This window comes from Dinoponera quadriceps, unplaced genomic scaffold (assembly GCF_001313825.1).
Source record: "Dinoponera quadriceps isolate SergipeBrazil2010 unplaced genomic scaffold, ASM131382v1 scaffold1960, whole genome shotgun sequence".
Taxonomy (NCBI): domain Eukaryota; kingdom Metazoa; phylum Arthropoda; class Insecta; order Hymenoptera; family Formicidae; genus Dinoponera; species Dinoponera quadriceps.
Window position 1 is genome coordinate 66,393 of NW_014556019.1, and position 26,198 is coordinate 92,590.

The 26,198-nt window shown below is 39.4% G+C and overlaps 2 protein-coding genes across 2 annotated transcripts in view; one reads left to right on the forward strand and one right to left on the reverse strand.

Moving 5' to 3' along the window:
* Positions 1-26,198, reverse strand: part of LOC106746447 (elongation of very long chain fatty acids protein AAEL008004) — a 72,924-nt gene that overhangs the window by 18,748 nt on the left and 27,978 nt on the right. The window lies entirely within an intron of this gene.
* The window catches only part of LOC106746448 (elongation of very long chain fatty acids protein AAEL008004-like), a 34,282-nt gene continuing 30,947 nt past the window's right edge, over positions 22,864-26,198 (forward strand). The window contains exon 1 of the mRNA XM_014623053.1: positions 22,864-22,934. The gene's annotated coding sequence lies outside the window, so the exon portion shown is untranslated. The remainder of the gene's footprint in view (positions 22,935-26,198) is intronic.

Here is a 26,198-nt window from a genome sequence, read left to right on the forward strand (position 1 = left end):
TGAACGGTGGAGTCAAAGTGGCTCTCGTAAAATTGAAAGTACACCGGCTAAGTTCGCTCTTGGCTGAGCGAGCGATACGGTGTTCTATCATATCCGCCGTTCTACCGAGGGATAATTATCCGTGTTCAATTAAAACAATTTATATCTCTCTGGAGGACTCACAAGATTGATGTTAATTTCATATGCTCCGCGCGATCGTTGTACACGGATAGATGATCTCGTCGTTTTCACTACAGTGAAAATAAGATCCGACTCGTTGCTGCAAGCTCGCGTATGAAAGTGCCACGACGCGGAACAGGCGCGACGTAATCAATCAGAATCGAGGAAACGGAATGGCCCGTCTGCGATCTCCCGAGAGTGCCGATTACCATGAGCGAGCTAATTCTCAAAAAAGGAGTAACTCCGGCAGAACGCGCTTTTCGATTCGCGCGTGTTGCCGCATGTATTCGCCGAGTCCCACCTGTATTTGTCCGTCGTCTCTGATCGCGCGCAAGTAGTGAAATTTTCCGACAAATGAGGCGGGAATTCGTACAATTACGAGCGGCGGAATCATCGCCGACGAACCGATTCAGAGTCAGATAAATCGAGGCGAGGTAACGGATGCCGCAAACGGTCGCCGATCAACTTCCCTTTTCAATTCGTCCTCCCGTCTGCCATTAGAGAGCAGAATGGACTACCTGCAAGAATGCCGTCTAATGCCGCCGGAGTTGCGCACCAATGTAATGCGAGACATTTCGCTCCTTTTTTTTTAATGCTTTCACTGCCAGCTATACCGGGTAGGAAGAACGCTCGCATTCCGTGCGCTTGCACAGTACGAGCGATATAATTTCAGGCCGGGCTTCGGCCGGGTTGAAATTGAAAAGGTTGAAACTAACAAGACCCAACCCGAGAAGCTGAGAAAAGTCCACGGTGAAAGTGTTGAGCCAACGAGGAAATTTCGTAATGCTTTTACTCGCTTTTATCCGCCGGCGAGATATCTGTTTTCGATTCGGGCAATTTCACTCGCGCCTCGCTCTTCTTATTTAATTATTATTATAGTGGGTCCGTTCCTTCGATCGTCGGTAGACGCACCAGCGTCGGCGCGCCAAGAAACTATAACCGGAAGCTTGAAGCCTATAATTATTACGTGTGTCACGGTAACGCACAATCCAAGACGATCGAAGCTCTCTGATCGTGGATGAGACAAGAGTTGGACGCGTGCGATGAGAAATTGCCCGGACATCTCGCAGGTTTACCGTTATCACTGGAAGGATCACGACGGAAAGCGAAAGCGCGGCCGTGATTGCTCGCGAGGCTTGTTAAATCCGCATTAAACAAACAAGAGAAACAAGTGAGAAACAAGATCGGGAGGACTATTTTCATTTTCCCTTCTAACGATGCGCGAATAACGGCGCCTCGGTACAGTGAAATCGCAAGCGGAGGCGAGAACGTCCCGTACTCCGCGCGACACTTTCCTTCAGGAAATACTGATCCGGCGTTGCGGTCGACGGGCACCGACCTTCGTGCGCTTGGTCAGCAGCCCCGTTGCATTATTTCGCGAGTCCTGCGGGAAAAGTGTCCTGACACCCTCACGCGATATCCGCGGAAGAGCAGGTCGTCGCCGACAGAGGCGAGTCTTACCTTTCGAATTTTACTGACGTATCACGTGGCGTTGCCCGGGGAACACTAATTCATCCTAGATCGCTAAGGATTGTTCGCGCATCCGAGTCCTGATCCTCTTCCTGCTCGCGTGGTCCTCACCTCCGGTCCACACCCGACCGAGTATCGCGAAATAGTCGGAGAGATCCCGGTTGGTGCACGACGACCTCACGCAGCAGCGAACGAACTCCTCCTCACCGAGTGACAATCTAAAGGCTATCTCGCGACAGGGAGTCACCGATTCTCTCGGTGAGAGCGGGAAGAGCGAGACGAGAGGAGGAAACACCGGGCGAAGCTGCACTAACCGATATTGGGGAGAAAGAAAGAAAAAGAGGAAGAAAGGGAGAGAGAGAGAGAGAGAGAGTAAAAGAAGGAGAAAGAGAGGAAAAGGATGCGATTGCCGATCCTCCTACGACAATCTATAAAGTATTCTCCGCAGCTGATCGATCTCGCGTGATGCGAGGTTTTCTACGAACTGAACGATCAATCGCTTCGTATGAAGTATACTGGGTGCTCTCCACCTGCGCACCGAACAGGCGAAGGAAGGCGAAGGAAGTGGGGTGCAAACGGGCGACTTTGGAACACCACTGTCGCAAGCACGACGTCGATGATGGTGGGGAAAGTCCCCATCGGTCAAATGACCAGAGGGGCTCGGCGGGCTTTTACTGGTCCACATGTATACTCTTTTTCTCTCTTCTACACCTGCGAACAATCGGGCGGCTTCTGTCGGCAGTTGCGTCACGTCAGCTTAAGAACGTTGTATAATACAATTCCAGTTGCCAGTGCGACCACAAACCGCGCGCGCGCGCCTACCCTCTAACGTGCGGTTGCACACCTTTCGACCTAAGTGATTGCGCACGTGCCGCGAAGTAATCGATAAATAATCTCTGCATGATCGGTAATAACGAAACAGAGGAGGGGGGAAGGTGACGAAATGGGTAAAACGATGATTTGCTAATTTTTTTCTTTTTTAGGTAATAACAAGTCGGCGCCCAATTCATTAGAGGCTTTTAATAATAATAAATAATCTGTTGTAGTTGAATTTGCTTTTATGATGATAGAATACATTCAATGTTCAATTTTGAGTAAAAATATTTGCTTCGATGTACGTGTTTCAATGTGGAGAATTCACTCTACATGAGGATTATTCGAGTGATTCGTCTATCACTCTATTTTTTAAGTGAAATTTCACTCCAAAAGGTTTAAAGAAAATTATGTAAAATATGATATTGAGATTAAACAGAAAAGAAAAGAAAACTATATATATAATTTATTTATGTAAAGTTCAAGTACCTTCCTAAAAATGCAGAATTGTAGTTCTAATTGGTATATTCATGAAGGTTTACTTTAATTTCCGTATACAATAGTCCGTACTGCTTTATTGCCCTCATTACATTAACAAAACTAACATAACGTCGACGTAACGTCCGATCTTGTGACGCAACAAAATCTTTTGACCTTGTAACATTTGATCTACTTTTCTTGTATTTTTTTACTCCGGTAGTTAGCAAATAGAAGACTCGATTGTGTCGTAATTAATGGCGTAACACGGAATAGCATACTTAATTTCAAAATTGATTTTTACAAAAATATACATGAAAAAGAGCGAGAAAGAGAGAGCATGCTGTCGGTTACATAACTATTTAAGTCAATGTTCCGCAATTTTTGGTTAATAAATAACTTTAAATAGTTAGTGAGCAATCGATGACGCGCAGAAAATAAACTGAAAGCTACGATGTTTTCAGCGAGGTTCAAAATACATTGCGAAATGTCTTCGATGTCGAATGTTATCGTCAAAAATAAATGAATGTATCGTCAAATTTGACTTTGCCTGGCCAAATGTAAAGAATCGCCAGACCGGTCACGTATGATTAGATTCATACGAAGTATAAAAATAATTAATGAGAAAACGGATTTTCGGGAAATAACCCTGTCGGAAATTTCCAGATAGATTCCCACGGAAATCTAAGGGAACTCATGTAAATCCCTATAGAATATTCAAAATCTATATAGGAATCCGCATGGAATCCACCCTGAATTTTTCGTCCAAATCCCCAAGGACAACCACGGTATTCCATGTGGATTTTTTATAAATCCCCATCTACACGGAAAAAAATTCAGTTCGTGTAAATGAATTTCGGTCATGACAACCGAAATTTTCTATTATCTGGGGACCAAATGAAAACTCGACCGTAGAAACAGAAAAATTTCTATAGAATACTTCCGCTGCACGGACAATTGCAACTCTGTTATCTTAACCGAGTTAATATTCGACAAAAATATTATCTTTTTCCTGATGGGACTCGAATCCTGAAACTTATTGGTTCCAAGACTATCGTCTTAGACTGCACGACCACTAACGCTGTCGTTGTGTATCTAATGGCAGCACATGTCGTTTCGCATTCTCGGTTCAGGTAATAAAATAGTTTAACGCATTTGGAAGGGAAAATTTCGATTCCCCGAACCGAAAGCATTTGTTAATGTAAACAGTCTTTCAGCTAGTGAGAAAAGACTACATATTACTGTAACCGACATTCAATTAACTGAATATTCTCGGTTGCCACAATCGAGTTAGTTTTTCCCGTGTAGTTGTCTCTTTTTTTGAGAGGGAAATTCCGATCTAAAATTCGCGATTCATATTTCCCTCGATCTGCCAGTATATTTAACCAGTAGCCAGAAATAATTGTGATTCTGCGGCCGTGTAATTACATTGCACCACACTGAGTTTGGGAAGCATATGGATAGAAATAATACGATCTCGAGTGATAGTTCTATTTTTTTTATATTAACATCGTTAACCAACGGAGCGTGTAATTTTCTTTGCTGCACGGTACATTCGCCCATGCTTTCGCGCGCTTGAGAAAAGATCTGTACTTGACAGTGAATAGAAAGCCTACCAATCTCTCGTGGAACGAAGATTGCTTTGAAAATGCGCTATTCTGAATTTTTTCTTCGCCTTGATTCTCTCTCAATCATATCCCAAATATCATATTTTATTCTCTAATTGAGATGAAGTAACGATGATCTTATTTTATAAATGTTCGAAGCGTAAATATATATATATATATATATATATATATATATATATATAGGGTGTCCGAAACTTTTCTGCCAGTCGCACAATCGTGTGAAGGTAGAACAGGTTAAACCAAACAGAAAAGTCCTTGTGTACCATTTTGCAAACAACCACGCAAAATTTCGAGTTATTAATTAAAGAAACCTCTATATGGCCATTTTCAATCATTAACAAATTGAAAACCTTCACACGATTAACAGAAAAATTTCGGATTGTGTGTGTGTGTGTGTGTGTGTGTGTGTGTGTGTACTTTGAAGAATTTTTATTAAAAATTAATATGTCGGTGCTATATGATTGTCGGTGAGAAATTAAGGCGACGTAAAATGAATCGAGTACTTATCGATTACCGAGCGTGTATTGCGCTCCGATTTCGGTAACTTTCGAATGGCGCTTAATTTAGTCCAACACGACAAAAGTCAATTCGGTCTTTCGCAAAACAGAGTATGTTTGTAAAGAGCCGTTTGAGCCGTAAATGACATATTTCCTGTCATTTCAGTCCGATGTACCCCTTAAATAATGCCAACGGAGACTCCGAGGAAATCAGTAATTGCCGATGTATCACTTATAATACGAAGGAAGCAGAGAGGCAAAGAAGTGTAAAAGCCGAAGTAATCAACTACTGCCTTTTACTCGATCGCGACGGCTGCGGTGGCGGTTGCGCCGGTACAAGTATTGCACTCACGATCATTGCACCTTCACTTACACACGCGAAAGAAATGTACTTGAACTCTTACGAGTCCTCTCGTAATTTCCCTAACATCATTCCTTCTTTTACACCTGCCAACGGCGGACCTTGAGTGGAGATCCACCATCGCGTAGGAGAAAGGACGAAGAAGAAAGAATCAGGTGAGCACATTATTAAGGCCAAAGGAGAAATCACGAGAGTGTACATCATAGAAGATCGCGTAGAAGAGAGAGAGGGGAAGAGAAAAAAAAACCCATCCACCCACCGGGTAAGAAGTGATCGGGCAACTCCGAGAAACCGGCAGAGCTGTTCCGATCTTTCCCCGCAAGGTCGTTCGCGTGCCTGGCCGATTATGTAATTGCCATTAAACGATGAGTCTTCCCTCAATTTCCGGACGTCGCGGCAGAGGTAAACGATCTCGCGCGGATTTAACGATCGGCGAAAACTATCGCTCCGATCCTGTCGCCTGCTGACTGCCACGAGCCGCACCTCTGCGCGTCTCATCGGCGACCTAAGCGACTTGTCGTGGCCTTCCACCACGGCCTTTACACCAATCGGATTTCCATCGATTTTCCGCAGCAGTCAAATTCAAATCGACCGATTGGTCGGCGCGATTAGCGCCGTTACACCGGCCGACCATCGTCGGCGACCACGCCGCGAATCCAAGTGTGTAATCTTACACTAGCAGCCACTTTTCACGCATTTGTACGCGTGTTAATACCATGGTTTTACACGCATAAATTTGTAAGAATTACTTGGATTCGCCGTGTAATGTTTACACACTCGTGCGTGTAAAATTTTTACATATATATATATATATATATATATATATATTTGCTTATGTTATGTATACAAGATGTTCCAGTTGTCGCAACTTTAATTTTACCGAGAGATTCCCTTTTACAATTTAGAATTAATTATTCCTTGGCGAAAATATCGAAAAAGTTTATTATTTATGACACATTTTCAGTCTTTAACGTAATGTACCTTTCCAGCCAAGTCTCCAATAAAAATTCCGTCAAATTAAAGTCCGTTCGGAATAAATCGGAGAAAAGAATTTTGTTGTCCATTTGACCGCTGAAAGCGCAGTTTGCGAAAAGCTTCGCTTTTCGCTACCACTTGTACAATATATTGTATAATAATAATAATGTCGGAAACTATTGGTGTCTCGACATTTCCGTTGCGGGGAAGTTGACTTGAAATTATTCGAAGAACCTCTCGGAAAAATTGAAAGTCACGAGAACTGGGACACCCATATATTACTATATTGCGCCAGTAATATATGTAAATTACAAATGCATAAAAAGTGACTGCTCGAAGTCTATAAAATCGCATTTGAATTTGCAGCGTACTCTCCCGGTGAGGCACTCGCGAGAGATCTGATTCGCGATGCCTCCCGAAAGTGATATCACAACGCTGCAACGCACTACGCGTGTAATCTGTCGAGCTTTCACTGTACCACATACGCTCACTTGTATAATATCGTTTCCGCGAATGAAAATTGCATTATTGCCTTCCTACTTTAAGGGTTATCAGGATCTTATTCAGGATCAAAAGATGGATTTTTCCTCATTTACATTTCCTTGTTAATTAACTATTTACGAGTCCCTGTTAAAAGCCAGAAGTCTTCGGAATGTTATTTTTTACGCCAATAATATGAAATAATGCACGTGGCAAAAAGTTAAGTCTGAATGCCGTCATGAACCAAACATTTCCTTTTGCCAAATCGTGGAAAAACTAAGAAACGAGACGCCTTTTCAAGTATTTACAGCTTCTTAATAAATAACTGCTTCATGCGCTATTCTGTCACTCAGTCCGAAAATATTATGTTTCTAATAAGTTTATTTGTATATGTTTTCAGTCCTCATAAACAATCAGCGTTTCAGTTTCAGCCTCGCTTTCCCGCGCGCAAGAATTTCTGACATCCCTCAAGTTGCAAGCCGATAAGAATTCCCCGTCTTGGATCAATGGCGGTGTGATGGACATTCTTGAAATGACGGCGATTCGATCGAATTACGAGTGACTTTTGCAGCCGCCGATAGGATGAACATAGAGAGATATGTAGAGTCGATTCACGAGCGAGGGGCGAACGATTTTTCGGTGAGAGCAGAGAAAGTACGTTACTTTCATCCGTCCGTAGTGGATTCAGGTTAATTAACGTTTTCTTTAGCGCAACCGATGATTCGATTAAATGTATCTGTCAGTTAGGAGGGGAAAAACGTATGTTAATACAAGACACGGCGTAACTCGTGTTTATTACTTAATTAAAGTAATCACGTCGCGGCGCGAACCGCGTTATCAGTCCGCTCTAATCGCCACGGTAGCAAAGTGTAAATTATCCGAGGCTATAAATCAGCGCGAGTTACAACACCTAATGTACCACTCCGACACAGCAGTAAAAATCAGTAAGGAAACATGTGCGCGCGCGATAACAGGAAATACGAATGCGCGGACAAGTCCTTAACCCTGGACACTTTTGTTGTTTTGAGAATTTACCGGCAGTGAACTAACCGAACGCATTTCGCTCGAAGGAAACAGAACTTCTGGCTGCAAGAGTCAAATTTGCGTTGTAAGAACCGAAAATTCTGTTTCCTTTGACTGAGAGACGTTTCCGATTTGTCTGGTAAATTCGAGCGAACGCCTTTTCCTTCCGCGCGGAAAAGAGGCTTCGATACTTTTCGAGATATTCGATAAGATGCTCTTTCTTTTTTTGCAAGCGGACTCGACGCAGATTCGTTCTTACTCGACGCAACGACGATCGACGGTCGAGCGGTCGCTCGCGCAACCTCCCTTTTCTTTTCGCGAAACCGCCTAGTGATCGTACCGACCCGGAATATCCCGATCAGAGGGCGAAACCCGTCCAGCTGCAAGGAGCGGCGTATTTTGGCGAGGATATTCGCGAGATGCACGCTCGCGCCAAAGTACAAGCGATATCGGGGAATGCGCGCTTTACTTTTACTTCACTTTTACGCTCTTTTCTGCCAGCCAAGCGGCGAATGCGGGTCAACCGGCGAAGACGAGAACACCGTTCGATGAAATCGGCCTGCTTTTATTGATATCCAGATCGTAGAACGCCATCAGCGGACGATCATGCCCGTTTCCTTTTCCTTTTGATTTTCTGCCAAAATAGCGAGACCGGAAAGTCGCGCGCGAGATGCGTCACAATATCCTTATACTTCTGACTACTTCCGAGGGCGATTGGTCGATTATATTATGAGGCAGAACGCGATCTTCCTACTCCTTCCGTCCTGTCTACCTTGGGGTAAACCCCAACCGCTCCGCAGTCTCCGACGGTGAAAATTCGAAAGTTACTGAAGCAAACGACGAGCCGGCGTTTGGAACGAAATATAATTATAAATAGGATAGAAAAACAATCAAGACAAAAAGCAGGCGTAACAAAAATCGACGGGCGTAATTAAACGCGTTAATTGGCGAGTGCGCGGATTACGATAGTTTGAGACGCGGCGATTGCGACGTCCCCCCGATGCCGGCCGGCCACGGTAAACAAATCAGCGGGGACCGTCGCCGTGGCACCGTCCGGTCAACGATTGTTCGTGTACCGACGATCAGATTGGCCAAGATCGCCGCTTACCAATCGCAGAAAATCCTGCCACCGGTTGTTCAACGTTGAGCAAATCGAACATGTGCGAGCGAATGAGAGAACGAGCGAGCGAGCGAGCGAGCGAACGGACCAACGAACGAGGCGAGTAAATGTCTGCTTTCTCTGCATACTTGCCGCCTGTATTTGAACGAGTGTTGCAATTTCGTTGTTGTCGTCGCGGTCGTCGTCGTCGTCGTCGTGTAGGATCGGCTGGGAAGGACGGCGATGCCTCATCTCGATTTTCGTCCAGTGTTCAACTCGCAAACTCGCGAAATTTCTATCCGACGCGGGAGAAAGGCATTCCGCCTCCTCGAAATCGCACAAATATCTTGCGCTTTAAAATTGACTTGTCCTGATACTATTAATTTAAGTTAATTAATTATATCCAAAAAGTAATAATAATAAAACAACAACAACAGCAACACGAATAAGAATAATAAAAATAATGATAATTTGATCATGGGCGATTGGCACACTCAGTTACTGACTACTCATTATAAATCTCAAGAGATAAAACTTTTCCCTTGTTAAAACGTTTCCCTCGAAGATTTCAAGAAAGTGCATATGTCTCTTCTTACATTGACAGACTTGAAAATACGATAAAATTGAGTTATCTTCTTCAATACGAGAAGAATACAATTTTGCCGTAATGTTTGCGCAATAACTACGGTTAACAAAAGGCAGATTCCGTTTGTCAAAGAAGTCGATTATTAAAATAAACAGTGCGTCCAGCGAAGAAACACATCTTTAAACAGTGAATGCATCAGACTCTCGAAATACTAAGCCATATCCTGCCACTGCATGCCATTTCTATCGTAAAGCATCTTCTGAAGGAAAAGGATATAAGCGCGAAGAAAATATTTAGCTACGCGAATGACCTCATTTCCGATATAATAAATTGTACGATGCTTTGATAGATAGGCAAGATGTAAAGCCGAGCTGAAAAATGTACTTCACGGTGTCGAAAGAACCAAGTGTTTACCTCCGCTTTAGAGACTCTTGTGTACGTCACTCATTTCTCCATTAGAGACCGTCGCTAGAGTTAGAATTGAAGCTGGACAGCGGTATTTATGTTAACAGATTGTTTCTCAATAATTAGCATTTTAGCTTTTTTTCTGATCAGGCTGTTCTCTATTTAGAAATTGAGTAACCGAAGTGTGAAAATACGGACAGCTGAAACGTAATCTTTAAAATTGAAATTATATGCATTTGTATAATTACATTATATAATTTTATAATTCTATTTCAGTATAATAATTTTATAGTATTTTAGTATCTGTTATATATTATAACATTTTCACTTAATATTTCGATGCAATTAAGCTTCGTTGGAAAAATCTAAGGATTAATTAAATTGATCAATCATAATGAGAGATTGGAATCATATATTTGACATTTCTGTTTTGTAATTAGTAGCATCTGAAGTGAATGTCTTCGGTATTTTACAAATTTGCAATTCTTTAAATGTCTTTATGGAACTATTCAACACAGAGTTATAAATATTCTTAAATAATATTCCTAAAATTTAAAATAACATTTATGAAAACAAAATTTCAAGCGAAAAGATCGGCATATGAAAATCATAGAATAATAAATCTTAATATGCAAGTTTCATTGTTCTATATCGACATGAGTTATATATTGACGCGTATTAACAAATAATATAAAATTTTATTTAATAAGTTCTTAAGATTTTCTTAAGCGATTTAAAATATTAAACGACTAGAGATGGAATTACGAATTCCATATGAATAATATTGCGATTAGAATTACAGCAAACTACAAGGAGAGGACGTTACATATCGACTAAAAATGAAATATCGACTCGATATTATATCATTAGTGCAATAAAACATAGGTGAGGGTATTTGATATACCCCTTGATAAGAATCACATTGAATCGCAAAGCGTGATATGACGTAAAGTTAAAAAAAAAATTTGAAATTACCCTTTGCGCGTTGAAGTCAGGTCAAGAGTGTGACAATCGCTGGTGTTTGTATGTATATATGTGTATGGGTAGGACGTTATTCATTAATGAATATTTATTAGTCATAAATTATACTTGTTTTAAAATTACGTCTTATTTTTAAATTAATAGTTTGGAATACGTTTATTTCCGGCGTCATTTGATCTATACGTCGGAAATGGCTTTGAATTAAGGGGATCATCCCGTGTGACGACCTTTTTTAAGGTCGACGTTTTTTTAAGGTTTTTTTGCATTTTTTTGCGGCGAAATGAAAAAATACAGAGCTTCCAAATTTTTACTATATATTTATTACATCTTAAACTATATGTGTAAATTTTTTTATTTAAAAATATGGCGTCGATGGCGAGTTACATCACTGGAATGGCACCCATATAAAAAAAGGCAGACAAACGGTGCCCACGATTCCAGCAGACTGGTTTATCAGAAATCAAAAAATCAAATTGCATTTTAATCTATAGGTGAATGGCTATCGTGGGAACTAGGATTTTTTGAAAATATTAAAAATTCAATTTTTCGCATGCTTTTAAAAATTATAACTTAAAATAACATGATTTTTTGCAACTATTTTTTTATGCGGACAGAAAACGGTTAATATATTTTTTTTAATTCTAGTTCCCACGATAGCCACACATGTGCTAAATCCACCATTAAAATTTTATTTAAATCCATTGAACCGTTTTCGAAAAATTATGGGCACCAGTTAAAAGAATCCTTTGCCAAAATTATTTTGCCAGTATATTCTATGCATGCTCTAGATTAGATTTATGCAAAAAAAAAAATTGATTTTTTGAAGCCGTCACACGGGATGACCCCCTTAATGAATATATTAAAAGCGTTCAATGACGGGTCCATTTTTGGTCGATCGCAATAATATTTGCAACTTTTGTTCTAGCATTTTTTTTCTGCAACCGAATGTATCTTGGAACACTTCCTGTTTATTGTTAAATATTTAATTTTATTTGTCATTTTCAAAAAATAAGAAAAATAAAAAAGAAGCAATACGAAATGCTGAGACAAGCATTACGGGTTAATGGAAATGTTGATCTTACGTTCAATGACAATTCAGGTCTCTATATTGCTTATCTAACGATAAAGTATTCCACGACAAAAATGAAGCAAGAAGATGACAAAGAAACTGTCTTGCATTATTGCGTGCTCAACATACTGGCTAATCGATGTAAATGATCGTCCTTCGAGACAATATAAATTACTTGATAAACGCAAGAACGTAAGAAAAAGAGAATGAGAAAAGGGGAGGGGAGATTGAAGTAAAAAATCGTACATATGTATGTTTACATTCGTTAATATGCGCATAAAAGTTAAAATAATGTATTCCGCGAATCAATATGTACGTATCAATATGCATTTTGCATAATAATTAGGAATGCGCAGTTAATTCGCAGTTACACACGCTCTACCGTTGTATGACCGTGCGATTTCCATTCCTCATTTGTTTTTTTTTCCAAGTGATTTATATAATAAGTCTAATAACATATAACAGTACAAATATCGGAAGATTATAACGATCAAGGTCAATGCGTTAATTTTCACAAAGCTTCTCCCAGTATCAGTGGTGAGACATCTAACATCACAACTACAATCGAGGATTCAGAAAAAAAAAACGTAAATATCTTCATTCTTATCTCTCAGATAAGTGTATGATAAAAAATCAAATTTGCACCGTGTCATTCGGCTTCTGTTATAACCAATTATTGCGCAAACTCGTCAGCGGTAACTTGCAATTGTGATAACATGGAGCGCTTCTAATTTCGGCGGCTTTCCATCATTCACTGCCGGTACTGGAAATCCATTAGTACACGCAACATGAACTCGCAGATTTTCGACAATTTTCGTTATAATCTTCCGATATTTGTACTGTTATATGTTATTAGACTTATAATATGTTATATGTTATTAGACTTATGATATAAATCACTACTGTTATATGTTATTAGACTTATAATATAAATCACTTGGAAAAAAACAAATGAGGAATGGAAATCGCACGGTCATACAACGGTAGAGCGTGTGTAACTGCGAATTAACTGCGCATGCTGACGATAGTGAATATCGAGACGCAGCCTTCGTTGAAAAACACGTGTCTGTCGTCGAAAAACAGATCATTCTGCAACCGAGCGTAAAAGGGATCTCCCGTAAACGGGGTTTCATCGTTAGATATCGTGCGAAGCCATCAAGCAACTTTCGTCACAACTTGTCAAATAACGAAGTCCTGTGAATGTCTGTAAGTTTTTAACCGGTGTTTTCTCTATTTCACGCGCGGCTGGTAGTCGTGGAGTGCACGCCGAAACAAAATCAGCAGACATGGACGGACAACGGTTGCAATTCAGCAGGCGCCTGCGATCGATGTACGATCAATGTGACAACATTGTGCTTAGTATAATATTCGAAGAATTAAGAAGCAATATTGAGGATAGCTAAACGTTGACTTGATTTCTCTATTATTAAGTAGAAGAAAAAAATATCTTAATTCTTGCTGCACAAAGTTACAATCTGTTGCTATTTCGGCTCGTTTTATTATTCGAATTACATAGGTGTCACGTATATTTAAGTTAAATTTATTACTCTGCAAATTGGAAAAATTTGACGTTGCGTTTCGTACATAGATTCTACGAACGCTAGAGCCAACAAAACGTCAACTCTTACAACAGTAAAAAATTTTGTGTAATTAATACTGAAATTTACTTCAACAAGGTGAGTATGTTAGTTTTACATTTATTCGTGTGCTTTTTAACATATTCCCATGTTAAAGTAACACGAAAATTTCAATGGATCGTTATTTACACAAAATGTTTACCGTGAAAGATAATAAGATTATCAATCTGTGTTAGGTTGATAATCTCATTACCTTAAAAATTGATGTTTCATCAAATCTATATCAGATTGATAATCTTATAATAAGGTTGAGCCCAAACATAGCGGGCAGTGCATATTGTATATATTATTTTATCTCGATAAATAATGGTTTCATTGTCATTTATAAGATTGTCAATCTGTATATGCGTGTGTGCACGCGCGAGAGACTAAAAAGCGAATTCCATGTCCAGACTCACTTAATCACAACGTTTAAAACAAAAATTTCAGGGAATATTCGAAATATTAAGATATTCATTAAATGTTTCGTTACTTTTTATAAAGCATAAATATACTACGGTCGTCTTTTCTGGAAGAAAAAGTGGTGTCACATGTATCATATATCTGCGCTTTCGCAAAACACATCGGCAGAGAGAGAGAGAGAGAGAGAGAGAGAGAGAGGGAGAAAGAAAGAGACGTCCTCAAAAGGTTATAACTTTATTATATCTCGAAATCGGTGCAGTTTCTGTTGTGCGGAATAATTAAGATAAATTTCATCCTAAATATGTCTCTTTGCCGATCTATATATCCGTCGCATGAATTTTATATTCTATTCTATATTTTATATTCCACCTATCACTTTATTTGAATAATTATTTATCTTGAAGAATGACATGTGAATTTATGATGAAATTTTTCTACATTGCGCATTCGCACAGAAAAAACGGCAGGTGCGCCAAGAATGTTGCAATTTGAATTGTTATATAAGCGCTATAAGCACTTAACAATATTTTAAAAACATCTGTATCGTCATAAAAATTAGTTGTTTAACGTTTTTGCGCAATGACTGATACGGCGCTAAAAAATTGTTTTCGTAAGAATTGTTGTATTTGAGCAAATATAAAGTATATAAGTAGTGATTATATAATAAATAAGAATTGTTTTAATAAATATATAAGCATATATATTTGTATACTCGTTTTTACTGGATCCCTATTGACTATATATTTAATTTTTGACATACAATTTTTTGGAAGGAGTTTTATGCGTAAATTAAGGGAGGATATACACTTAGTAGGGTCAAAAACCGAAATTTCATTTTCACATATGTTCAAAATACAATGTCTTAAGAATGTTTTCGTAAAGTTATAAATCGATCCGGCAAAAAGTGGAGAACATATGATTATATAAGTACAAAGGAGTATTTAAGGATGGGATATAGCAAAAGACACAAAATGCTTAGCTCTTTTATTTTTTTTGTTTGGCTTGATGTCTCGTATATCTTGCCTGTTATATGGTATTTTTAACGTGCAGAATTAATGCCGCGGTACAGACGCTTTGTAAAGAAGTATTTCGGGTTTGGTTTATACAAGAAATATTGTAAATGTTATTGCATTAACGTCTGTAAAACAGAATTTTTATTTATGTAATAAGCATTTATAAATTACTTTTACTTTACTTTTCGTATATTTATTTCTCATTCTTATATCCTAATCAATTTTTTACACGCATCTTACAAGTTACTGTATCATTTTATGTCTTATTTATAAGTATTATTTATAAATTTTTTATAAGCCGTATATTCCACCCCTACAGGGTATACAGCAAAAATATAAGGGTTTCTAAAAGTTTTTCTGTTAAATATGGAAAGAAAATATTTCGTATTTTCAATTTTTTTATAGTAATAGACAATATACAGTTTTTATTTAATATATAGTTCATTTGTCTTAAACATAATAAGTAATAAGTAATAATAATAATAATAAGTAATACTAAGTAATAATAAGTAATACTCGATAAATTAAGTTATCCTTAGGTGCGGCGCATATATACCGGAGTTACTCTACATAAGCCGCAGCAAAGGTGCGCGCTCTCACTTTTCTGCGCGTGCCCCTGCAGCATATTACCCGTCGTAGTAAGCTGTACGTTGATTCAACACCCTGTACATTAAATTCTGACGAGGATTTGGGCAAACGGAAAGTCTACGCATGTTTCGGGCTACCGCACACGCTGACGAAAGGAAACACCAGGGTGAAGCATCGCAAAGACATGTTGAGAGCGGCCGGTATTAATCCAAATTTCATGAAAAACGTCGTGTCTGGTTGTATGAAACGTATTTTCAATGAGCCAATCACAAAGCGGCAGAATACGGAACAACAGAACTGAAAAAGGACCAAACCGAAGAAAGTGCGCATGTAGAAAAGACGAATTAAGGTATTCGTTCCCCACTTTCTTCAGTTCGAAAAGAATCGTCCGAAGGACAAGAAATTCATATCGGGAAGTCAAACGGCAAATGCTAATTATTATTTGGATGTTCTGAATCGTTTGTGGAGTAGGATTCTTCGAATTCGGCCTGAATATTGAGAGGAATATTGTTAGGATCTTAGCCGCTGGTGCACGATTTCAAGATTGTCAAAACGCGATTTCTTGGTCAGAAAAGACATTACAATGCACGACTGACTGTTGCCATAACTCAAGTTGGTGATGAAAGGAAAATATCACGACATTATTCGGAATATTCAAAAAGCTTCGATCGCAATTTTAATCGCGATTTCGAAAACGAAACACGGCCACCGCTTTTAAAAACTTTTTTAATTGCTTCTGCGTTGCATTAATTCAGAATAAATATTCGGCCGAATTGGTCGAATTGGACTACGAACTGCTGCCCCATCCACCGTATTCTCCAGATTTGGCCCCGTGCAACTTTTTTTTGTTTCCAAACTTGAAAAAGTCACTCGCCGGGCAGAAATTTGAGTCGAATGAGGAGGTCATCGCCGCCACGGAGGCCTTTGCAGACTTCGAGAAAACGTATTTTTCAGATGGGTTAAAGAAGTTGGAGCATCGCTGGGTCAAGTGTATCGAGCTAAAAGGAGACTATGTTGAGAAATAAATCGCCACTTTTCCAAAATTTTCGTTTTTCTTTTGTAGGCTAAGTACTTATCGGACTGCCCTCGTATAAGTCGGTTTGATGTAAAAAGATAGATTATGTTTGAATAGATGTGTATATGCCAAAATTATATGTGCATATATAATTTTGATATTTGTTTGAGCGTCTACTGCGCATGTTCGCAAATTATAGATTCACTTCGTCATATTTTTTGTGTATTCGGAAACATGCAAAAGAAAACTGTCGCAACCTTCCTGTAATTGATTGTACGCACACATAGTCCAAGGATCATATTGCTTCGTGTAATTTTCTAAGAACTCGACGTCATCTCGACAAATGAAGGAATTTAAACAGAAACATTTCAAAAACGTTCGCCAAGTGTCTATCGGAGAATCTAAAATGACAGAAGAATAATCTAGAGAAATTGATCGAGATATATTTATCGGATTGTTTATGAATATACACGAATCGACGCAAAAATATCTCCGGCTTGTTTTTCAAACATAGGAATTAATCAATTAACGATCCAAACTTTGTGAAATGAAATTTCGTAACGCGTATTAAAATAAATGTCTCAAGTGAAAAAGTAGTCTTATCGTGAAAATAATTCAATGAATTAATAATATATGTGTTAAGCTAAATACATACAATTTATTTTATTCGAAAGTTTAAATATTTGTTTATTTGAATATTTTCTTTGTTTTATTTATATGATATTTTTCTTAATTTATAATCAGATTTAAATTAATTTATAATATCTCCTCAAAAGAATGGCGAAAGTACCATATAATGACATGTAACCTTGATTTTGTCGCAATTTGTAGATATTTTTTAATTTTTCCTCGACTTTGACAGTATTTCAATTTTGAGGTTAGGGAATAACTAGAAAAGGGCATTAAAGAATAACTGCATTTAGTTAAAAAAATGTCAAATAAATGCCTCATATTAATAGCCAATTTCTAAATGTAAGTAACCGGTAAATAATCGGTAAATAACCGTTCAAATTGTCATCCGTTACTCTTACAAAAATATATCACTGCTAAGTTAATGATCAATTACTTATTTTGAATATTTAAGCCACTGTTGTTAGTAATTCGTAACGATTAAATTATACAGCTTGCAATGGTTTCAAATATTTCAATGCTTAGAGTAGCAATGATTAAATACTACCTTATCATTAATATGAATATTTAAATACTAATGCTTAATAGCGCAGTAGTGATGAAATATCCCCTTATCGAAATTTATAAAATACTGAGGATTATTGAATTTGCAATGAATAAATATTAAGAAAGCAGTGGAAGTAGTTTAGATAGTGAGTATGTACCCACGCAGGTGTTCCGGTAGTGGGAGATCTAGGATGCTTGATTGTTAACTAGTTGACTCAAGTTCAATACTGCTCTGAGTTTATGTTTACTTTCATTTTCCTTTTTTATTGCTTTTATTTTATTATTAATATCAGTAAAAAAATACATAAAATATTTTGTATTTAATTTGAAATATATTCACCAAAGATTAAATATTAGTCAAATAATTACTGAAATACTGCCAATATTTAATTACTGCAAATTTCCTAGTAATTCTCAATATTAAATTTCTGTAAGAGTAGCAATAATTATATTATATTATACTTATATTTTAATATTTTAGTATTTTATCTAACATTTGTTATAACGGATAATTATCGTACCTTGGATTCTCTCTTCAGTGTGCAATAATTTTTAACCCTTTGCACTCGAGGGTTCCAGAGCGGAGCCATTTAAAATTTGTCTTCAAACTCGAGGGCTCCGCTATGGAGACAATGCAAATAACTTTCAGTTCATAACATAAGGACAAAGATAAAATCGTAAAAACCATTGTGTATAGGATATTCCGCTCTTGCTATTTGCATTGTCTCCATAGCGGAGCCCTCGAGTTTGAAGACAAATTTTAAATAGCTCCGCTCCGGAGCCCTCGAGTGCAAAAGGTTAATATATAAAATTTAAGGCCAAATTACATTTTTACAGAAAAATATGAAGATATATTATCTGACCTATTAAAGAAAATAGGTGTAATCAAGTTAAATTAAGTTCTCAAGTGTCACAAATTAACTATTACTATTTTTATACTATTACTAATTCCCTTTACCGAAGGTCACAACGAAATAAAATCCAAGGCTTATTGCGTCGAGAAGACAATTTCATCAGTGTAACTACATTTTTCGCTGAGTGGAAAGAATAAGGACCAGACGGAAAACCCGATTATAGGAGCGGAAAGACTCCTGATTAAAACCAAGGATTAAAACCAAGTTTTAATACAGCCAAATATTCAGACAAATATTTCCGATAGCAGAGGTAACAGAGACATCATTTCTCGTCACCGATTTTGTGTCTGGTCCCTATTCAGTTTCATACGAATCGAGGTTTTATCTGTGCTGTTCGGCTATTGAGCTCAGTATCTGAAATAGCCTACACATAAATAATAACCCCTCGGGGAAAAAATAAATATACGGCTTCGACTTCGAAGTATATCTTCTTACTTTTTGACGTTTTGCATATTTCTTTTTCATATTTTATTATGCATGCCTTTGGCAGTCCGCGTCGCGCACATTAAAAAAGTCTTATCGATTGCCGATCGGGACTTTACCGGGATATCCCCGATAATTGCTACAGGCAATCTACGCTTTCCTTCAGGCATTTATGCTCTAAACTCGAAATCATCAAGCTCTCCCTTGCGTCTCTGCTTTATATATCGGGGCTTTCTTCTTTCGAATTATCTTTTCTTAACTTGAACGTCGATATTTTGTCACGCACTCACCGATTCTAATTGTCGTTTGCAAAAATGACACGTGTCGTTTTTTCATTCTAGTTCGTCGAATAATTAACTGTCCTGAGGCGGAAAATAACGATATAATAGGATAAGATATATACACTTTTTCTATACTTATTAGTAAAACCTGTTTTACTCGACAGTGTTTTTAATTATAAAGAATTGCGCGTCGAATTGATTACGTCAAGATTGTTTCTCGTAAATATCGATATGTCGACTTATCTCTCGAAGATAATTAGACTAGGAGAAAACGAGCGTGTATGCAAATAAAGTGTCGCAAGAACAGTGATTCTCATAAATAGATAAAAAGAAAAGATGCGATCGTTGAAAAACTTGAGAGCCGTGTAACCCTCGGCATGGAGTTTCTTATATCGGCGTACGATTAAATAAAATATTAAAAAGAGAAAAAAGAAAAGCCTTGACGTCATTATTGATGTTATACGTTGATATTGCCGAATTCGTTCGCATCGTGTGTAAACATATATATTCTGTTCTTAATTCGTATTTTTTGCCTATAGTCTGCCTGGCCATCGTCTGCCTGGCTTTGTCGTAGCAGGAAATAAGAATTTTACTGCGTACCTTCAGTATTGTTCACTGTAGACGTTACTCTTATATTATATTCTTTATAATGTCTCGTTTATCTACATACCAGTTATACCAGAACTCCCCGTCGTAATGTTAGCTTGTTAGCTTAAACGCATAAATATGTTCGTAACCGTCGTGACGATAGTAAAAAAATAGGTGTGCAAAAACTGATAGAATATAGACGTACGTTGTTTCTTGTGAAGCTCGAATGTCTTAAACGGAAATATCGGAAATGAGCGATATTTATTACAATTCTTAATACTTCGGCGCACGATATTTCTCTTTAACGAACCTCTTCAAACACCTCTTCAAACTAATGCAAGTTTATAATTATGTGCCATTTAATTGATTCAATTAATCGTATTTAAGAAATGTGCTTACCACTGATGGGACTGGAATTCGGGAACTTTGGATCTTGAATCACGTATCTTGCGTATTTACACGATTATGCTTTAATTGTGCGTGTGTTCCGTATTCATTAAGATTTAAAATGATAATTATTATTGCGGATAAGATTAACATAATTTGCTTGTAAGTTTTAACGTATAAAAAAGAAGTAATAATATTCAGTATGATTCGCATTTTTGTTAATCAGCACTGAAGTATAAAGTGTGTTATCCTACACTTACACAAGTCTAACATCGACTTGACGTAAAATATTCAGATAATAAACACGATATATTGAATTAACTAAGCAATTGTGTTAACTCGAAATAATATTTCATTTTTAAATTATGCACAAACAATGTTACTAAGCTGACGTAAATAAAACATATGAAAACATCACGAAAATGGTAACACATGCTGTACATCAGCTGTATGCTAATTTTATATTGAAGTGATAATCTAAAGTTTGTTACATCGCACGCAAGAAAACTTTGCCATTTGGACACAAGACTTTTTGTTGTGTAGTATAAGTGAAAATCTGCTATTAGTAGCCATTGGATAAATATTTCTTATTTTTCTAGCCATTTGTTCTCTCGGTGTACGCTATATTATTCAACAAAAATGCGCTGTTTGTAGCGTGTGAAGATCCGCCGAAGCGTAATGTCCACTCAAAGTGAAGCCGACGAGTACGATAATACTCCGATACGCAACACGCGTTTTCGACAATTCGTATACCGTGCATCGTTCAAATCGTACATCGTTTATCATCATCATCTTCCATCTTCCATCGTTCGTAACTGAAAACCCATCAGCGCGCCTTGACATTTCGCCTGATAAAACGGCCGCCTTCGAATTTCACAAGAAGCGTTTGCACGTGTACTTTCCGCAGATTCTCCCGCACATCAGCGCCGCAGCATCACACATAAACGGCGATGAACGCAATAACACCGAATTCATGAGGCATTCATCAAGGTCGCGTCGTCGAGTCCTCGAGAGCGAGAGGTCGCTCAAGGTCGCTCGCGGGATACCCGTCGAGAGAAGCGACGGTGCTGATCGGCCGAACTCGATCAGTTGGAATTCATGTGAGCGAACACACGCGCGCCGGGTGAAAGACACGGTCGACAGGCGTTCGACGCAATTTCAAAGAAAGAGAGAGAGAGAGAGAGAGGAAAGGAAGGGAAAAAGGAAATAATACGATCTGTCGTGGCGAAGATGAGGACAAACGATGAAGAGGCAACGGTGGTCGGCTCGGAGCCTCTGACCTTGACCGAAGGGTGCCACGCCCGCTATCGAGAAGCCGGTCGTCGAGAAGACACCTTTCCCCTACTTAAGACGGGCGAACGATCCGAGAGAAGCGACCTTGACTCAGCGTGGCGTGGAGTTCGCAGACGATCACCTGGAGGCCCCCTGTGCAGCCCCTCCTTGCGCGCTCTAACGTTGCTTGAACCCCACTTGGTTAACGAATACTTAAGTCGCGAGCACACCGCGCCGTGGACTATTCTCGCAGCATCGGCCGTTGGATCCATAACGTGCCCAAACCGCAAGCACCGTGTACGCACGTAACGTGTACGCGTCGAGTACGCGCGCCCTTTCGAGTACCACGGGAGTACCAGCGAGTACACGGGAGAGCGCGTCCACCGGGATACCATCTATGCTGTAGCCGCCTCCTCCCCGGGGGACCAGCGGAGAGGTCGTACGGTGGACGCGAGAGGTGCGAGAGCGACCTGCCGGAAGGGAGATTCGCGATCCGGTATCCGGTACCGGCGGGATACGCGGAGGCAGCAGTGTGCGAAAGTCGAATGAGCGAGTCGCGGATGCTCCGTTCGATGGGTAGCTCGGTTTGAAGCGGCAACGCTCACCATAACGTATACGGGAAGAGAGAGAGAGAGAGAGAGAGAAAGAGAGAGAGAGAAAAAGAGAAAGAGATCGCACCGGTGACGGAGACGGTTCCGAAGAGCAGGAGTGTGAAGTGCACAGTGTGCCGGCCGATTTCCTCGTCGACGGCAGACCGATCTCCGAGGGCAGAAAAGCGGGAAAAGGTAAGAGCGGCGTTTACCGCATGGTCGCCGGGAAATTCGGGATCTTCGTGCCGGTGCGCACGAGCGGAGTGCGCGAGAACGATCGCGAGATCAAGGACGAGCTCTCCGAGCGAATTTCCGCCGCGAGAAATCGGCCAGTTTCCTTACACGGACGTGTTGACGCGCAACGCGCGGGCATTTGCGCAGCGTGAAAATTCCGCGCGCATTTCTCGGCACGCTTAATGTCAAGAGCGTAACTCAAGCGTTTAATGCCACGAACCTTTCCTCCTCGCGACTCCCCTCGAGATCAGAAGGAAGGATGTCGCGTCTCGCGTGAGGTGTGTCTCGTGTCTCGATTTCTGCGGGGCGAACGCGGCAACTAGGACCTCCGCAGGTGACTTCGATGCCGGGTCGAGCTTGACCCCATCTCGAATCTTCTACTCGTCGTGCGGTATGTGATATCCCGTTCGATGCGACTCCCCGCCGTTTTCGCGCGTTTCTTCTCCTCTTTTCGGAGGACGCGCGTGAGGAACGCACGGCGAGTGGGCGATCATTTATATCGCATTTCTAAATACGGATCGCTCGTCCTGTGAAATTTCGCGATTTGGGGTGCGTCATCACAATCGAGACGTCGCGCCGAGTAACAGAAGTGGAAAGCCATTAGCGGTTCAGTCGTTAGAAAAGCTGCGGATTAATTCGAGAAATGTCGAAATCGCCGTCACCAGTGGCGTGTACAGTGCCGTGCATTAACGCCTGTCCCATCCCCATAAGTGACATCGGGAATTTCGAATTAAGTGTACCGCTTCTGAATATTCGTGCATTGTTACCGCTAATTGTTCAGTGAACCGGCAAGGACATTCCCGAAGTGTCGGTCGTGAGGCACGAATACTCGGTCATCGGCTAATGATGCGCCCAGTTCGAGATTTTTTATGTCACTATGCCTAAGGAATGGGACAGCATTACGCACTGAAGACGCCATTTCATTGACCTGAATTCCTGCTCGGATATGGGCAAACAAACCGTTTCGGTTGTGAAAAGCCAAGTTTGATTGTCTGAAACGAGAATGAAGAAAAGCTCTGACTCAACGAACGGAAAGATTCGTTCGCAGGCCATGTCCGAGCGGGAATTTTGCTCGAGTCAAGTAAATGTCAACATGCGGATTTGGCGCGTAACAGCGAGCGGATGGGCGGACAGGCGGCGCACTATGGAAATCTTTCGCTCATCCTCGCGACAAGATCTCCTCTCGGTGGCAAAGTCCACGACGTGCGTCCCTTACGTTCGCTCTCGCACCGGACAACTATCCGCTTCGACGTGTAACCCCCCCACGAGATGTGTCCACGGGCACACGTGAAATGCCTTACACAATCGTCTTAACACGCGCCGTAATATTCGGCACAAGGTCGTTGGATCGTTTTCGAGCCAGTTTCTTAATAGCGCGCCATTATTTCGCGATATCCAAAATAGTTCTCTTCTCCGCAGTAGAATGTCCGATCCACACGTACGCGGGCGCGTGTGGGTAAGAATGAACGGCGAGGGCCGCAGGTAAATTCGGCGTAGATCGGTCATTATCGACGTCCGGTTCGATTAGACCCGCGGGAAAAAGTGTGTGTATGTGTGTGTGTACAGCACGGAACAGAAAGGCGCGTCAATTTTATAATCATAAATGTGCGCACAAGTTACGTAGTAAACAACGCTCACGAAGAAAATAATTAATTCACTAGTGTACAAATTAAATTGTATTAACGTCAATTATACGATATATGGTAACATGACGCGCTGGAATGTAATTGCTTTATTTACTCTACGCTCTCGATAGTCGATAGTCGTCTGGTCGATGTTTAATCATCGATGGACCGGGAACTACCCGAGGTATTTTCCACACAATAACGATCAGATCCTTATCCGATCAAAACGCCGTATCATCGTGGCTATTTTTTTCTTAATTAAAATATCACATCTGTCGCGATACCACGAATTTGATTTGTTGACACGTGAGGAGTAGCAATTAAACTAGCAACTGGATATTGTACATATTAATCAGGAAAAGAAACATTGTCACGGCGGTAATGCCTTGAAGCTATCGATATCATTAATTCAATATCGTAGAAAAGTAACTCCGCTGAAAATTCAGACCTTCGTGCCTGAATAATTTCGAGTCATACACACACACATACAAACATTAAAGAACTTACATTCGTATTCTTTCTTTATTATTGTTTACCATTATCATTATTATTATTGTTTAATGTTTAACTGAAGAGAAATCTCTCATACGAAGAGAAATTGGAGAGCAAAGTCTACCGAAGTGTTTGGCATGCAAAATATTACAGTATCGATATCACTTGAGTCGAAATCGCGTAATTACGTCGCTATAATTATTCCGCAGTAGAAGTGCCCCGTATGCTACGATTCATCAAATCAATTCAATGGCAGAAACTAATTATTATTAGTACGACGAAAAACTAGTAGTAAATATTCAAGAAAAGGCCTGCCGAGAAGCGACAATATTCAATATCAAATTGCTTTTCCCGATAAAATGAACTGAAGTATTCACGAAATGCGGAAACGATTGGATAGAAACGCGGCTGCAATCCGGAAGCTATTACTAAAACAAATGTTACTCCACATCGTGAGAATCTCGAGAGATATCAACAGATATCACATAATAATTAATAATAATTAAATATTAAAGTTCGTAATCAATATATATTGAAGAAATATGAAAAATGTTACACTGTGATTCGGAGATTTTTGGATCGTTGCAAGAATGTTAATGTTAGTCCGGCACGAAAGAAATGGAACGTAAAGAATTAAAACTACAATCATTTTACTGTGCGAGCTCTTCAAGCTCGTTAACTTTTAATAACATTTCTGTTCACCTCGTTAAACACCGATAATGAGAGAATGAAGTAATTTATCGGGATTGAGAAGTAAAGCGTTATTTATAGTACCATCAGTGTTACAAGTTTTCTTTACTTACTATTTTCCAGTAACTACTTATCGATGACGTTGATCGACGAACGATCTTTCTTATGATTAATAATAACGGTAATGCAACGGCATTTTTCGGTGTAAAAATAACGGATATAGTGGATATTTTTATCGTTACTTTGCATATATAGAATACATGCATATAGAATAGGCAGAGACGAATCATAAGAAAGGAAAATGTCTTCGAAGCTTACTGAAAAGTAATGGAAAATGTAATTCGTTACTTCTTGAGTAACGGCAACGGTAACAAGTTCAAAAGTAACTTTCCCAACCCTGAATACTTTTTGCCATCGTTAATTGTTGCTGAGAATGCGACGTAGAAAGTGTTAAGATGAGAAAGAAGATACGTTTCGCGTTTACATGAAGAATTAGCGCACGGTTTCGTTACGTGATACATCTCGGCAAGACTTCAAAAGTACTTTACTCTGGTCAAGGCTAAAATCTCTCGGTTGGAGACCGCAACATTTCGACAGAGTGTTGACACGTTGCTTTTATTTGAATAGAGAACGTTAACTCAAGCTATGTGAAAGAGCAGATCACTTTTTATCCTTACAATTCTCTACTCCACAAATTCATTTTATTCTTATGATAAACGTGAGAAGGAAAATTGAATCCAACATTCTACAATATATTTTTATTGTGCGTGAAATGCATATATATATATATATATATGCATTTTATGCACAATAAAAACGATACGATAGACCGGAGGTCCCAGAATGAA